Below are 16,455 nucleotides of genomic sequence, written 5' to 3'. Positions count from 1 at the left end.
ATGTCCTTGGCCATATCATTTCATATAGCTCTGTCAAATCTTTTCAAAAATCGCTATTCTGGTAGTGGGAAATGTACCCTTACTTCCCCCTGAGTGCTAAGCACTTACATGGTTGCTTTCTTTGACAACATTGGGGAACTGCCCACCAGAAGACATCCTTCACACTGATCATTCAGTATTCTCTTTCGACAATCTGGGTTCTGGTTTGTGAAGATCATATTCGTATCTGTCCAGTCGACTCTCCTCTGTTCTTTCCCATGTTCTGCCTTCTTTCATCTGCCGTCATCGCCACTTTACTCATCTCTGTCCTGCTAACTCGTAGGAGATCCTTAACCTGTAACAACAACATTAATCGTAGAACACTTCCTTAATCGATCATATGGACGGGTGAAATGAGTTACAGATCTACTGATCTACCGTATCTACAATAGAATAAGGGTAGACACAATAGAACCTATATATTTACCGTCATCTTTGCTCATCTAGGCCTGGCTATTGCACGTTACAAGGGCTTCCAAATGTTCTACCTCTTTAACCGCTTTTATGATATCTCTCTTTTTTTTTTTCTTCTCGTGTATCAAAGGCAATCGACAAAGGTATAGGCATTACGAAGCTCTTAAAAGGGGAGATAAATCGTATTATCTGCGCATTATGGCTACTTTATATACCTCGTATCACCGTTGTAAAAGAGATATCAAAATGGAATGATGTACTGTCGGACTTATAGCTCACTAAGTCGTGTTGTCCACCGTTAGGGGAGGGGGGTGTAGTCACGTAAATTGGGTGCCACATGGAGGACATATGTGCTTATGTATTTTGTTGTGTTGATGATGACCTCCTCCTCCTCCTCCTTGCTAGTACTACCAAAATCTGTGACGTCTGGACTACATTGCCCTATAAGCATCACCCTTAACACAAACGATTGTGCCAGAGTAGCACATGTAACCTCATCTCGCCATCTAGTGTGAAGACAATCTCGTGCTAGAAGGAGTATTTCTTTTAGACTTCGAAGAAACGTTTCGTCAATATTCTGACAATATTCTGAGATCCTGAGTTAACTGATGTTTTCCCAAAGATGACACGTCCCAACCAAAATCGCTATGAATGAATACGATCATCTAGAATCGTGGTTTTGGTCGACCATGCTCAACACAGCTGTTCATCATAGAGACTCGGGTGATGTTAGGAAGACCAATTTGTACTAATGATAAATATCTAAAGAGAATATCGCTACTACACCACAGAGATAGAACACTCCTCCCCTTAATACAAGTACATGGAAAAGGCATATGCATCAAGCCTTTATATTCCAGGTCTGGACGATTAATCTGATTAGATATCTTTTCAGAGAGATAGCTCTCCAGTCTAGTCACTTGTTGACAACAGGTAATGAACACATGTGAGTCACGATGTCATAGTTAACAAGTTTAACTTATCATGCTGAGTGGAATATGTGAGAGTCTTTATGGATGAAATGTTTTAATTTCATATTATGAATGTCTGGAGTATTTGCCAATGAATATTCTACGTTCAAATTTCATCTTTTATAACAAAGTCAAGAAGACATGGAGGCCATTAGAGTTCTCCGTGTTAAGAGGAGGCCAATGGACTCTGTGTTAAGGCAAGGAGGCCACGTAACTTCAACACAGAGTGTAGTGTATATACCAAACACCCCGTCCTCTATATTTTCCTTATGTCCACAATGTCTTCTCTTGCTTCCCTTCCCGCTTCTTTTGCCACTGAACTCTAGAATCATATAGAGGAGGGTGAATGTAATGTAGAGGGAGAGGTTATACCATCTCTACAGGGAGGCAAGGAAGATGACTAGTATGAATGAGAATGAGAGATGAGGTTATAATTCGTATTTAGATTAAGAAAGAGAGGAAAACTAGAAAACTTGTTAGACACGCTCACCCGTGCGGGGGAAAAAATGTCTATCTTAATCTATATGATAGATAGTTCATCTAAACTTACTGAGGAACAGAAAAGCGACTAAAAAATAAAGTCAGCCCTCAGAACCACTACGGTCAACGCCAGACACACCCACCGGAGTGTGATGCTGTGTGCTGGTGGCTAACTGTGTGTGTGTGTCTGTGTGTGTGTGTGTGTGTGTACAGCCAACTCGGAACACGATAAGGTCACATTATATCTCAACACGAGACTGATACCGTCGCCTCATCACCAGTCGAACTGTTAACAGGGGTAGAGAATATGCTGTATGCTAACGTGTGGTCGTCCTGTTCACGGTGACATGACTGGCCATAAAGGGCACGAGAACTGGTTCAGCCGAGTTGAACAGAAACGCGATAGCAAGCAAGAATTTTTCGTTTTAATTTTATTTTTGTATTTTTTTTTCTTTTTTTTCCTTTGGGAGGGACATTTTCGTTTACTTTTTTTTTCTTTCTCTTTTTTTTCAGAATTTTTGTTTTAGTGTAAGTGGTTATAGATTTCAGCTCCGTGTCGCAGCGTTTGTTTAAAAAAAAAAAAAAGAAAAGAAGAAAAGATATACAACGAAAATATGAAATATCTGTGGAATATCCCGAAACCCACTGGTATCTGTGACCTTGGTTTTGTTCTCTCTCTCTCTCTCTCTCTCTCTCTCTCTCTCTCTCTCTCTCTCTCTCTCTCTCTCTCTCTCTCTCTCTCTCTCTCAAGTTTCTTTCTTTTTTTTTCTTCTTACACCCGGCCCTCAATCAATATCAACCCAAGTTCTTTCAACTTGAGGAGAGAGCAAGCGACAGATGGCGTGGTTCCGCCCTCACCGTAAGGTCACACACCATCGATCGGAAATATCTCTTCCTGCCAGTCATCAGTCAAGGGAGCTGAGCCGAGAGGCCTGGAGATACCACCCTGGTGTGGTGGACGTCGGGAAGGAGTGGAATGCGTTCACATCCATCGACTTCCAGATCATGAGAATTAACCTTAAGTTGATTGGAATCTTATGGGATCGAAATGCATATGTATTTTTCCTCTTTTTTTTTTTTTATCTTAACTGAGACAGCGCGGGAAAGGGAATGCCCTAACCAAGGGCATCTCATTAATGTTATATACGTATATGTCTAAGGCATATTCCTGTCTTATCGACCAACCTCCTGGAGAGGATGAACAGCTGGGTTGACTGTAGACCCACCTCTGCCATATGGATTCGAACCTGTGCACTCAACCTTGGGCGACCCATGAATGCGTCACAGTCCGGAACGTTAACCACTACAACACTTGAGGTCCATATGTCCTCTCCAGAGCACATTTGTAGTTAACGTCTTTGATTACCTATCATATAACCCAGGAACTCCTTATGTGGGCCTTTATGGTCTTCAAGGTTGTGGTACGATGAAGAGCACGATGCTAATAGCTACCACAACCGGGACCTCTTGTTGTCTGTCTTTCCCACACCGATCTAGTCCCTTGTGTACGGAGGTAACTTCGGAAGAGGGTCTGTCTCACTTTACGTGTTACAAGGGCAACGTCAGTATCATAAAATCAATGATCACAGATGTTGAAAAGAAATACCTTTAACTGCAGTAACTCTTAATTGTAGGTGTTGTAATCATCCCAGATCCTTACAGAACATTGTTACTCTGTTACACAGAGAGAGAGAGAGAGAGAGAGAGAGAGAGAGAGAGAGAGAGAGAGAGAGAGAGAGAGAGAGAGAGAGAGGACAAACTACTCTTCATAATCATATGTTTCATCAGATCTCTTCCAGTCTTTATATTCCGTTGACTCTGACTGTTGGCCAAACCACAAAGTTTAGTAGACAAAAGAGATGATTATCAAGCAGCTGACGTTTATCTTGCCTCATGTAAGGAACTGCACGAGACAGTGAATTTATGATCATTTGGGTGGGCAGGTGTGATTTAGAGGGTCAGAGGGCATGATTTAGGTGACCAGAGTGTGTGATTAAGATGGCCCGATTGTGTGGTTTAGATGACCCAAGCGTGCAATAAAAGTGTATGTGGTCTAGACCCTTGTGTGCGATGGAGAGGGGACCCATGGTGGTTTAGTAAACCCATGTATAGGATTAGGGAGGTAACATACGTGGAGGCAGTTCTTAGATACCTGACCAGTGTGATGTATAGGACTCCAGGGTATATACTAGGTGGCCCAAATGTGTGATTCCGTCGACGCAAGTGCGAGAGTTATATGACCCTAAGGAGCATCCGCGACCCACCAGAACCTGAAGTTGGTCTATTAAGACAATGCTGTGCGGTCTGTGGAGGGCCAGTCAATACAGCAACACATGTTGACCATGGACCTCGTTCTGCATTTCGATTTTCATCTGATGGGAGGACTTCGAGTTGTTCATGGATGTGAGATGAAGAGTATTCGATTACTTGGAATCGAATAGTCATTTCCCTGTCAGGGGCGTTCATAGCCTAGCCGCTACGCTCCTGGCTACCACGCCAAAGTTCCTGGGTTCGAACCCTTCCTGTTGGAAGATGTTATGTGATATATATATATATATATATATATATATATATATATATATATATATATATATATATATATATACACTTTTTCTTTAAAGTGTTTATCTGTACCCATTCTTCATATGAGTTAAGTCAATAGGTGCTTTCTTTTGGATGAATTATTAAGACTTTTGTTAAAGAAAGGCATTTTTATGCAAGAGAAAAAAATGAAATAATGCCTGAGGTTTCAAAGCCTGTGGCATGAAGTCAACTTTATGATGAACGCTGAAAAAATGTTTTGAAACCCTTATTTTGATGCATATGTTAATCCTTGAAGTAACAGAACCTGTTCATTTCTTCATCAACCCTTTCTCAAAGAACCAGGATTTTTTTTTTGAGCTGAAGCCGTGTTCATCTGAGATGAGACAATGAAACAAGGAAAAAAAATAATACATCACATGGGGACAAAGGAACACAAGAACAAAGAAAACGGGAAATCACCCTAACGAAGACATAAAAGATTCCATGAAAGAAAGAGAGAGAGAGAGAGAGAGAGAGAGAGAGAGAGAGAGAGAGAGAGAGAGAGAGAGAGAGAGAGAGAGAGAGAGAGACGTCAGCTAAAGAGATGGTAGAGAGCAAGAGTTCGTGTCACTAGATGTTGCTGAATATAGAGGCTAAGACGGACAATGGGATCTTACTCTCTCGTGAGGAATTGAATGATCGAGAGGAATACCATCGAAGTAGGGTCAAGTGTGACCCCGACCCCGCGCCCCCCTACCTCAATGATCAATCATCGGGAGTTGTGCATGGGTGAGGGTCAAAGGCTCTCTGGAGAGTTAGTAGGCTAGATAGCATCGCTTGATGACCTGCCACAGTCGATGTAGTGCCGGTAATCTGTATATGCCAGCAAGTGTAGTGTGGCGTTCCTCCTGCAGATAATACTGTGATGGTGAAGCTACGAGTCGGTTGCGATGTAACCCGCGCTATTGACATCACGCAGCTACACACACACACACACACACACACACACACACACACACACACACACACACACACACACACACATCTCGCAGTAACTGAACACAGTTAAGTCCTGGCTTGGATATGTACTCCCAAAACTAATTACAGATGGCAGTGACCTGCTGAAATTCAAGACAATATTCGTCCCTCACCCCCCCAACCCACTTTCCACACACACACACACACACATACACACACACACACACACACACACACACACACACACACACACACACACACACACACACTCCTGCAAAAATAGGTCCACCCTATTCGTAGTCACATTCCAAGCCCTAACAACATCTCTCAGGGTTATATACCAGCCCTAACAGTATCCTTAGGGTCATATGTCACGCTAACAGCACCACTCCGGCCATATACGACTTCTACAAACATCATGAAAGTCATGCACCAGTCATTCTTCAGGTTTCACAAGGGTCGTGGGTCACACACGGGTTGTGGGTCACACACGGGTCGCGGGTCATACATTGGATCGTGGGTCGCACACGGGTTGTGGGTCTCACACGAGTCGCGGGTCACACACTTGTCGAGGGTCACACACAGGTTACGGGTCACACATTGGGTCGTGGGTCACACACGTGTCGAGGGTCAAACTCATGTCACGGGTCACACACGGGTCGTGGGTCACACACGGGTCAAGGGTCACACTCAGGTCTCGGATCACACACAGGTCACGGGTTACACATGGTTCGCGGGTCACACACGGGTCTCAGGTATGTCTTCCGTGTTACAGGTCCTCAGAATTATATTCCCAGACTCCAAGAATATCCTTAAGGCATCTTCGACTAACCAGTCGACCTGCACCATCCCTGATTAACGACCCCTTGTCCCACCCATTACCGTAATTGCAGTGGGCTGGATATAAATAACTAATGAAATTTTGAGTTAATCTCTTGGTATTACTTGTACATAAAACTCATTCAGGTAAAAGCAGCCAGACTTAACCACCAGTGCTGCTGCACCCTGAGCGGAAAAACCAAAGAATATTTGAAAGTGTAATGTCGGGATAATCATCGTCCTAAGGTCTCTCTCTCTCTCTCTCTCTCTCTCTCTCTCTCTCTCTCTCTCTCTCTCTCTCTCTCTCTCTCTCTCTCTATGGCCTTTGGAGGATTCACTTCCTGTGATATTTTCTGAACCGGAAATCTGAAGTTATTTGTGTCGGAAGTGAAGGGGGAAAAAAAGAAGGAGGAGACCAAACTGGACATGGAAGGATGGAGTGAGAGATGTTTTGAGTGGCCGGGGCCTGAAGATGAGGGAGGATGAGAGATGTGCATGGGATAGAGTGAATTGGAACAATGTAGTATACAAGGGGCGATAAGCTGTCAGTGAACTGCACTAGGGCATGTGATGTGACTTGTGGTTTCCTTACGTTCCACATGACTAGAGAATGGATTTGAACGAATGCGGTCTGTCTTCATCTATTCCCGGCGCTACTCCACTAACGCGAGAGTAGCGGACGAGTATGAAACTAAGAAAACCAATATGATTATATAATGAAGTTAACCATCAAAAATTAGAATGAATGAAAAAAAAAAGACTCAGGATAGCTGGATGTGATTTTATAGAAAATATCCGAAGCGAAGATTAGATTACACCTACTACGTTTTCTGCATAATGACCTCGTAAAACAAGAGAGAGAGAGAGAGAGAGAGAGAGAGAGAGAGAGAGAGAGAGAGAGAGAGAGAGAGAGAGAGAGAGAGAGAGAGAGAGAGAAACATCCTGACCTCACTCACCGTCATAGACCATCAGCAACGGCATTCGTGTACCTGGAAGATCTCCTCATCTTTTCCTTGTACGTTTGACCCACACACACACACACACACACTCACACTGTGAGGGAGGCGGTACCAGAGCTTAAGTGAAGGTGGCAGCGAGCACATCAACACTCGGTATAAACCCTAGGCTCGTGTACGTAAGGACTTGTGCAAACAGTCATCTGTTTACTCTTAGGTGTTCTTTTCGGCGCGGGGGGGAGGGAGGCAGGTGAAAACTGGACAGTGTAACCACAAGGATTATGGGTGATTTTTCATTCTTTAATGGGATTATAGCACGTGAAAACTTTCAATTTTAAATTCTTCAGGCGATTCAACCAAAACAAATTCACTCTCCTCACTAAAAGAATAAACCGTTTGCGTTATTATTAAAGAGGAGTATTTTATATAATCGACTGTATCGTAGTGACGCATGTGTATTGAAATACCTCGTATATTGCACACACACACACACACACACACACACTCACAAGAGATGGAGGCCGAGTGTAAATCGTAGTGACACATGTGTATTGAAATACCTCGTATATTGCACACACTCACACACACACACACACACACACACACACACACACACACACACACACAAGAGATGGAGGCCCCACGAGTGTAAAACTCCCTCCCCGTACAGTACAAATAGGTAACTACACATATAAGAGTGTAACACTCTCTTCCCCGTTACACACAGATAGTAATCACACACACAGATGGCAGCAATGTGTATGATAATCTAACAAAAACAGTGCCATGTAAAGAGCTATACAAAAACAAAGATTGTGTAAACCAAAACCAATATTCATAAGGGAGTATTCCCTTTTGTGCTGCCAACAGCCTCACATAACGACACCAGCCTTCAGATTTCTAGTTCGTTAAGTCTAACACTTTCCCTGTGTTACGAGGGGTACAAAAGACTCTGCTGTGTCGTAAGGTCACACCTCACAGGAGGAGCGCGGCTAGCCTAGCCACGAGGTAACGACTTAACAGTTCTCAGCCACACGCGAAAAGAAACACCTTGTCAACAGCCCATCTGTTTTCTATCTACGTCGGTTTCCTTTCTCTACCGTTTTCTAAAACAATTTTCCATTTTACCTGGCAATCAGTAAGGAAGCCCAGACGATAATACTTTTGAGGGCTTGACATTTATTATCAAAGGGGCGCATATTCAGACTCTATCAGCAACAAACGTTTTGTAAACGTGTCCCAGATGATACCGTTACACTTTAAATCCTACAAATCCACATGATTTATCTTTCAGAACGCAGCAAGTGAGCTTCGTAAGGGACAGACATACAGAGAATCTTAGTATGGAAAGTGTAGTAATCATACGAGAAGAATAGACCACGTCTATACTGTTCCCTAAATGTAAATTGACTTTATGAAGCAAAAGACATTCGAGAGAATGATATTCATTGGTTAGAATCCCAATACAGATTCAGCTAATAAGAATCAGATAGTATCGTTTGCTTTTTTCATTCACTCGTTTTGTATAGATACTGCAAAGAGACAAGAGATATCTCAAAAGGGGATACTAAAGAGATATGAATTGGAAGTAAGGACTTTCAACGAAGGTTTTTCGCCCCTTATAGTTTTTTTTTTTTTTTCTATCTGCTTACCTCTCGTCTCACTGTGAGATCACAGAGTCCCGTCCATTGTCAGGGAGACACGTCGAGCCCTCGAGAAGGAGTAGGAGGATGTGGATGAAGGGGAAGAGAGCTAGAGGTGGGGGGGTGTGAGCTCTCTGTCCCCCTCACCCACCAACACCCAGCGGTAATCATTGTTCCTCAGGATCATGACCAGATGAACCGCGATCCTCTTACATTACATCCGTTCTATGAGTGTTTAGTTTACATCCTGGTCGATAAGTAGACCTCGAAGTTTACATCGTGGTTGATGAGTAGTCCTCGAAGTTTACATCCCGGTCGATGAGCATACTTCTAGTTTTCTTCCCGGTCGATGAGCATACCTCAAGTTTACTTCCTGGTCAATGACTATACGTCAAGTATACATCTTGGTCGATGAGCATACCTGAAGTTTACAGCCTGGTCAATGAGCATACCTGAAATTTACATCCTGGTCAATGAGGATACCTCAAGATTACATCCTGTTCGATAAACGTCCATCAAGTTTACATCCTGGTCGATGGACGTCCGTCAAGTTTACAGCCTGGTCGATGGGCGTACGTCAAGTTTACACCAGTCCCAGCGGCCCACCAACTTATATCTCATTAGGTCCAGAGGGAAAGCCAGAGACAGGAGTCTAATGACCACACCTGGCTTGTAGAGAAGCAACAGAACTTACACAAACCTACGAATATCCACCAGTGTCTCACATGCAAACTCCTCCTCCAAGCAAAGCGCATGCATGACACTAGTAGAGGCCTCACGTGTAAGGCACCAAGACAGAGAAGGGAGACGCTTAGGACCCGTCCACACAGACAACTTTGAGCTCGACCAGACAGACACTAAGAGGCCTCGACCTGACAGACACCAAAGGGCTCGACCAGACAGACACTAAGAGGCCTCGACCTGACAGACACTAAAGAGCTTGACCAGACAGACGCTAAAGGGCTCGGCCAGACGGACACTAAAGGGCTCGGCCAGACAGACACTAAAGGGCTTGACCAGACAGACACTAAAGGGCTTGACCAGACAGACGCTAAAAAGGTCTCGACCAGACAGACACTAAAGGGCTTGACCAGACAGACACTAAAGGGCTCGACCAGACAGACACTAAAGGGCTCGACCAGACAGACACTAAAGGGCTCGACCAGACAGACACTAAAGGGCTCGACCAGACAGACACTAAAGGGCTCGACCAGACAGACACTAAAAGGGCTCGACCAGACAGACACTAAAAAGGTCTCGACCAAACAAACACTAAAAGAGCTCGACCAGACACACAGCTCAGGGCTCAACCAGACAGACAACTCAGGGCTCAGTCAGAGAGGCAATGCAGAGTCTGGCCGCTCAGAGCTCGACCAGACACACCACTCAAGGCTCGGCTAGACAAACACTAAAGGGATCTGCCACAAAAAAAAGAGTTCAGAATTCGGCCAGACAAACAGATAGACAGACAGAGAGACAGATAGACAATTCACGGCTCAGCCGAACAGACAGACCACTCAGCTCACGGCCAGAAAAACACTCCAGAGTTTCCTACAATTAGCGTAGTTACCTTACCACAAGACAAAGACCTTCCGAACATTAACATGAAGCTCCTCTGCCTGCAAGCACGGACATAGCAGTCGTCCAGAACAATACTCATGGAAAGAGAACGAAAAAAAAAAGAAAAAAAAAAGATTCAAAATGACACAAGGGACCGTCTTTTATTTCAAGTGAATTTTTTTCTTTTTTTATTCGTGTCATTTAACATCATATGTAACTGGTGCTGGTTTAGGTTCGTCCACAAAGGTAGATAGATGGATGGCAGTCTGGTTCCGTTACATTTTGTATTACAGACACAAACCGGATGTGTGCCGTGCAAATGTGCTCCTTGTGGGTGATGTCTCTAACATTATCTTGCTCCAATGGGAAAGAATATATATATATATATATATATATATATATATATATATATATATATATATATATATATATATATATATATATATATATATATATATATATATATATATATTAATAGATACACAAATCTGAGACATAAGCCATACTCGTTTTACTCGCTTTCTTTACTTACAATTTTCGACGATTGTATAGAGAAACTATTAACCAAAGTATCAGTATATTCCATGCAGGCACGCATCTGTAATCATACTTTACTTTAAGTGTAAGTAAGTGGTCGTGCGAAACCTTCACTGAAGTGAGTATTTGTTATTTACTAGAGATAGTATACAGCAAAACGTGATTCACTTCGGTATAGATCTGTTTTCTATATCCTACAATGTTTTAATGAGCGGAATAACGTATAATGAATGACGTGTCGTATTGCAATAACGAACATTGCATAGAACACATAGCGAATATGTACAATAGGGCTTTGTTTAATGCATAGCCTTTCATGGGTATACTATGTCTCTTTGTTCATATTATGGTATATACTTTTACTGAATACTCCATTATAGCCGTAAACATGGTGCATATCCTTTGCAAGGAAAAGTAATTAACAAATTCTAATTTGCTTAATGGTTGGTAAATTAATTGTTTAATATTTCTGAACAGATCCCAGTATTTGCCTGCAGGATTTGTCGTGTGGAGGGCTGGTGGTGGAGGGCTGGTGGTGTGGAGTGAATGTAGTGTGGAGGGCTGGTGGCGTGGAGGTCCGGTGGTGTGGAGGGAATATAGTATGGAGTGATTGTGGTGTGGATGGAAGATAAGTGTGGAGGGCTTGTGGTGTGGAAGACTGGTGATATAGAGAGCTTGGGGTGTTGAGGGAAGGTATCTTGGAGGGCTGGTGGTGTGGAGGGAAGGTAGTGTGGAGGGAGGGTCGGCTGTGGGAAGGAGCAAGGCACCTTCGAATCATCGATTTTGCTAACAAAAGAGTGGAGTCGCCCCACACAAAGTGTGACTCGTGTTGATTGTGTTGGAGAGCGAGCGACGCTTAATATAGCCCGCTTAAAGTGGTCACTTGGAGGCCTGGCGGAGCTGCAGACCGCACAGATGGTTCTGCTGCTGCAGTGATCCTCACGATGACGGTCTCTCACTGCTACAGTGATCCTCACCGTACAATCTATAGTTACGGTGACGGTCTCTCACTGCTGTAGCGGTCCTAACCGTACAATCCATGGTTACGGTGACAGTCTCTCACTGCTACAGTGATCCTCACCGTACAATCCATGGTTACGGTGACAGTCTCTCACTGCTACAGTGATCCTCACGGTACAATCCATGGTTACGGTGACGGTCTCTCCCTGCAGCAGTGACCCTCACTGTCCATTCCATGGCTACGGTGACGGTCTGGTCACTAAGCGAAAGGAAGTATGCCATACGTCGTCCACGGACGTATATATGCAAATGAAGCGTGAGCCTCAGGAAGTGGAGTGAGGAGATGAGTGAATAACTTGAAGATTTATCTTTAGAACTTTGGGGTGTTGCCTGCAGCCACCCGATAGTGTAAGGTGCGGGGAGAGAGAGAGAGCGAGAGTGTGTGGCAAGAGGAACCGCCGATAATGGGAGAGATGTGGTTGCAAAAGAATGTATGACCATGGGAAAGCAATGAATATTGGGGAGAGCTGCTTACACGTCATTCGAGTGTAGAGAGGAGGAGGAGGAGGAGGAAGAAGAGGAGGAGGAGGGAAGGGAAGGACGACAGAAGATAAGAAGTGAAGATGGAGTGAAGGTGTGTGTGTGTGTGTGTGTGTGTGTGTGTGTGTGTGTGTGTGTGTGTGGGAAAGAGAGAGTTTACGAGAGATGCGACGTTCAGAGAAGAGTATACGAGAGATCTGATAACTCGGGAAGCGGATGTGGGAGAGTGTACCAGGCGTGGGGGGTAAAGAGTGTACGATGGGTAAGGGGTGGAGGTGGGTGGTGTCTAGCGGGGTGAAAGAGAAGCGAGGAAAAGGAGTTTGAACAATAGTGTCACACCGTCTGAGCCGCAGCCTAAGAGTACCACCTGTAAACGTATTGAAGTTCGCATGTGTAGTTGCTCTGGGCTAACCAAATGCGATACAACATAAACGTATTGAAGTTCGCATGTGGGGTTGCTCTGGGCTAACCAAATGCGATACAACATAAACGTATTGAAGTTCGCATGTGGGGTTGCTCTGGGCTAACCAAATGCGATACAACATAAACGTTTAAAGTTGTTGGTTACGATAGATCATAGTGGCTACAGCAGCCTCTTGGCCTCCTTGTTATCAATCTAAGATATCAGTATTTTCTTTTCCGACTCCAAAGAAACACAGAAAAAATATATAAGATAGAGAACCGCAAGTCTCATTCCTCATTACATTCCTCTTGTTTTGTACATTCAATATGATGGGTCTGAACTCGGCCGATGGTCCGGCGCAAAGGGGTTCGGTAAAATTCTGACCCCATGGCTTTCCAGTATACAAATACTGTAGGGCCCCGTAGCTGTTTACACACACACACACACACACACACACACACGTCTGGGGGGGCGGGCTAGTGGGCGCGAAGCGTCTGTGAGTCTCCGCTGTTTAACAGATGTTTCCTGATGCACCACATGAGGGGCTGGTGTGCGCATTGCAGCCGTCGTGTTCCCCCCTAGTGGATGTATGTATGTTGACCCACTTGACGCTCCGCATCTTTGGGCTTAATGATATCCCATCCCATGCAGGCAAGATGAAGCTAGTGTATCAGTAAAGTAGATAGGATTATTATTATTATTATTATTATTATTATTATTATTAGTATTATTATTATCATTATTATCATTATCATTATCATTATCATTGTCATTATACATATGTGTGTGTGTGTGTGTGTGTGTGTGTGTGTGTGTGTGTGTGTGTGTGTGTGTGTGTGTGTGTGTGTGTGTGTGTGTGTGTGTGTGTGTGTGTGTGCTTCTCCAGCGTTTCTCGCTTCAACGGCCAAGTGTCATGAACGGAGGATGGAACGGGACGGTTCCAACAGGGAACTTCTCTTCCCTCCTCCCCCACACCTGTTTTATATTGTAGCGCAGCCTAGAGGCAGCCAGAGCCCAATAAAAAAAAGAGTGGTGGGGGTTATATGTGTATCAACATGTCTTGATGTGTGACATACGAGCTTGCTGTTCTTCTCTAAATACGATTATATATTTACTGGGGGGAAACACACAAACACGAGAATGCACTTATGTGTAAATCTCTTCAAGGGGAATAGTTCTCTATTGCTTAAGACAAAAGGATTTAACACTGAGGGTATCAGTAATACCTTTCCTCTAATTAGAATCTCGCAGACAGAGTGACCATCAAAAATGTAATAATCATTGCCACGACACAATGGTACATTGTGCTCATTGATAATCAGTGTTGAGACTTCCTCCTCCTCCTCCTCCTCCTCCTCCTCCTCCTCCTCCTCCTCCTCCTCCTCCTCCTCTCAAAACATAGAACATATAGATGGAACTGTTTGTGAGCAGAGATCTTTTCCTCATTGTCTACGTGATAGTTTTTCAATCCTTCGTGCTCATCAGTGACTCTTTTTTCTTTTTTTAATTTAATGCATGCGAATGGAAGGAAGCTCTGGTGAAAACAGAAGAAGAAAAAACGCGAAGTCTATTAACGCAGTGGCCTTGGTTTTGCGATTTTCTGAAGACATTATCCAAGAATGGGTCTCTCTCTCTCTCTCTCTCTCTCTCTCTCTCTCTCTCTCTCTCTCTCTCTCTCTCTCTCTCTCTCTCTCTCTCTCTCCACTCTGGAGTGCGTCGGGTGTTTGTGATCGCTCGCGTTCAGGGTAAAGTTTTTGCAATACCTGTCTACTGAAATCCGTCGGCAACATTCAAAATGAAAAAAAATAATTTAGTTCAAAGGAAGTGTTGAACCTCACCCCTCAGTGTGTGTGTGTGTGTGTGTGTGTGTGTGTGTGTGTGTGTGTGTGTGTGTGTGTGTGTGTGTACTGTCCAGCAGCTTTGCCGGGAAGAGTTATCAACCTGTATTCAGACTGTAGCTGAGACATGTAATCATCTTCTTTTCATCCAAACTTCCTTCGTGATTAAGACGTGAGTTTTAGATTAAGAAGTTTGGGGTATGATGGAGCAAGACTTGCTGTACCATACCAAAGGACATGCTCTCTTAATCTCTTGCTCGTGAAAGCATATGCGCCTTTGCCAACCAAGTACTCTGCCCAGACTGGATGGTCGATTAAATGCGGAATGTTTTAGTACATTTGAAATGCTTAAGAGGCCCCCAAAACAAGAGCATTATTTAATGCTATATGTGAATGATTGATAATGTAACCCAGGTGGGCAACGTTTTATATGACTCCTCTGTAGTCTCGAGGCTTCACTCCAATCAGGAGCAGGGCAATGAGGGACTGCTTTGGTGTGAGAGAGTCCTCGCTGGAGGTGACTCCACACATACGCATATATATATATATATATATATATATATATATATATATATATATATATATATATATATATATATATATATATATATCTTTTTCTTTCATACAATTCGCCATTTCCCGCGTTAGCGAGTTAGCGTTAAGAACAGAGGACTGGGCCTTTGAGGGAATATCCTCATCTGTCCCCCTTCTCTGTTCCTTCTTTGGAAAAAAAAAAAAAAGAGGGGAGGATTTCCAGCCCCCCGCTCCCTTCCCTTTTAGTCGCCTTCTACGACACGCAGGGAATACGTGGGAAGTATTCTTTCTCCCCTATCCCCAGGGATATATATATATATATATATATATATATATATATATATATATATATATATATATATATATATATATATATATATATATATATATCAAAAGTAAAGCCTCACTTTCATGCACACTTTTCGCCACAGACAGAGGAGACTAGTTATTAGGTTGCCTCATCATTCCCCGAGCACTTAACCACAAAGGGAAGAGGTAAGTTATTAACTTACCTCAGTATCCCCCAAGGTCTTAAGCACAGACAGGGGAACCTAGTTATTAAGTTACTTCATTATTCCCTAGACACTTAACAATTAGAGAACTTCATCTCATTAAGAGTGCTGCCTTCACAGCATCCATAATGCCTCGCCTACCCCTATCTTCAGGGGTTTGAAGACAACGAGAGATCAGAGTTCCGTCTTAAATGTCAAATTATAACGTATCTCGCAAGACCCAAAGAAGTAAGTTCAGCTCGAAATAAAGGATTGAATAGTATATGCACAGGAGCATCCCTCTCTCTCCATGGAATCCTACACCTTCATGGTTGACCTACCATCAGTAGCAGGGACATGATGGATCCCTTTGAAGCTAGAAGCTCTTTGACTGGAATGTACTCTCTCTCTCTCTCTCTCTCTCTCTCTCTCTCTCTCTCTCTCTCTCTCTCTCTCTCTCTCTCTCTCTCTCTCTCTCTCTCTCTCTCGACTGCTGGCGATGATACAGCCGTGTCAAAGGTGACGTTTTACTCGTCCATGCATCCGTTACGGTCAGTAATGCTAACAGCTATACCATGAAGGTCCATTATCATTATCATTATTATCATCATTATCATCATTGTTGTCATAGATATCGGCTTATTGAATGAAAATGCAGCCAAAGGCTGGAAATATGCAGAGAATGTATAGAAAATAGAGGTATCGGGGTTGTAATAGGGAAAGGGGATGTCAAATAAACAGCTTTTATACATACATTAATGATTATATG

At 43.4% G+C, this 16,455-nt stretch overlaps 1 protein-coding gene across 1 annotated transcript in view; it reads left to right on the top strand.

Moving 5' to 3' along the window:
- Positions 1 to 16,455, top strand: part of LOC139760907 (uncharacterized) — a 71,334-nt gene that overhangs the window by 26,896 nt on the left and 27,983 nt on the right. The window lies entirely within an intron of this gene.

The sequence above is a fragment of the Panulirus ornatus genome, chromosome 38, assembly GCF_036320965.1.
Source record: "Panulirus ornatus isolate Po-2019 chromosome 38, ASM3632096v1, whole genome shotgun sequence".
NCBI classification, from domain to species: Eukaryota; Metazoa; Arthropoda; class Malacostraca; order Decapoda; family Palinuridae; genus Panulirus; species Panulirus ornatus.
The sequence above is the reverse complement of the archived record's forward strand: the minus strand, read 5'-3'. Positions and strand labels throughout refer to the sequence as shown.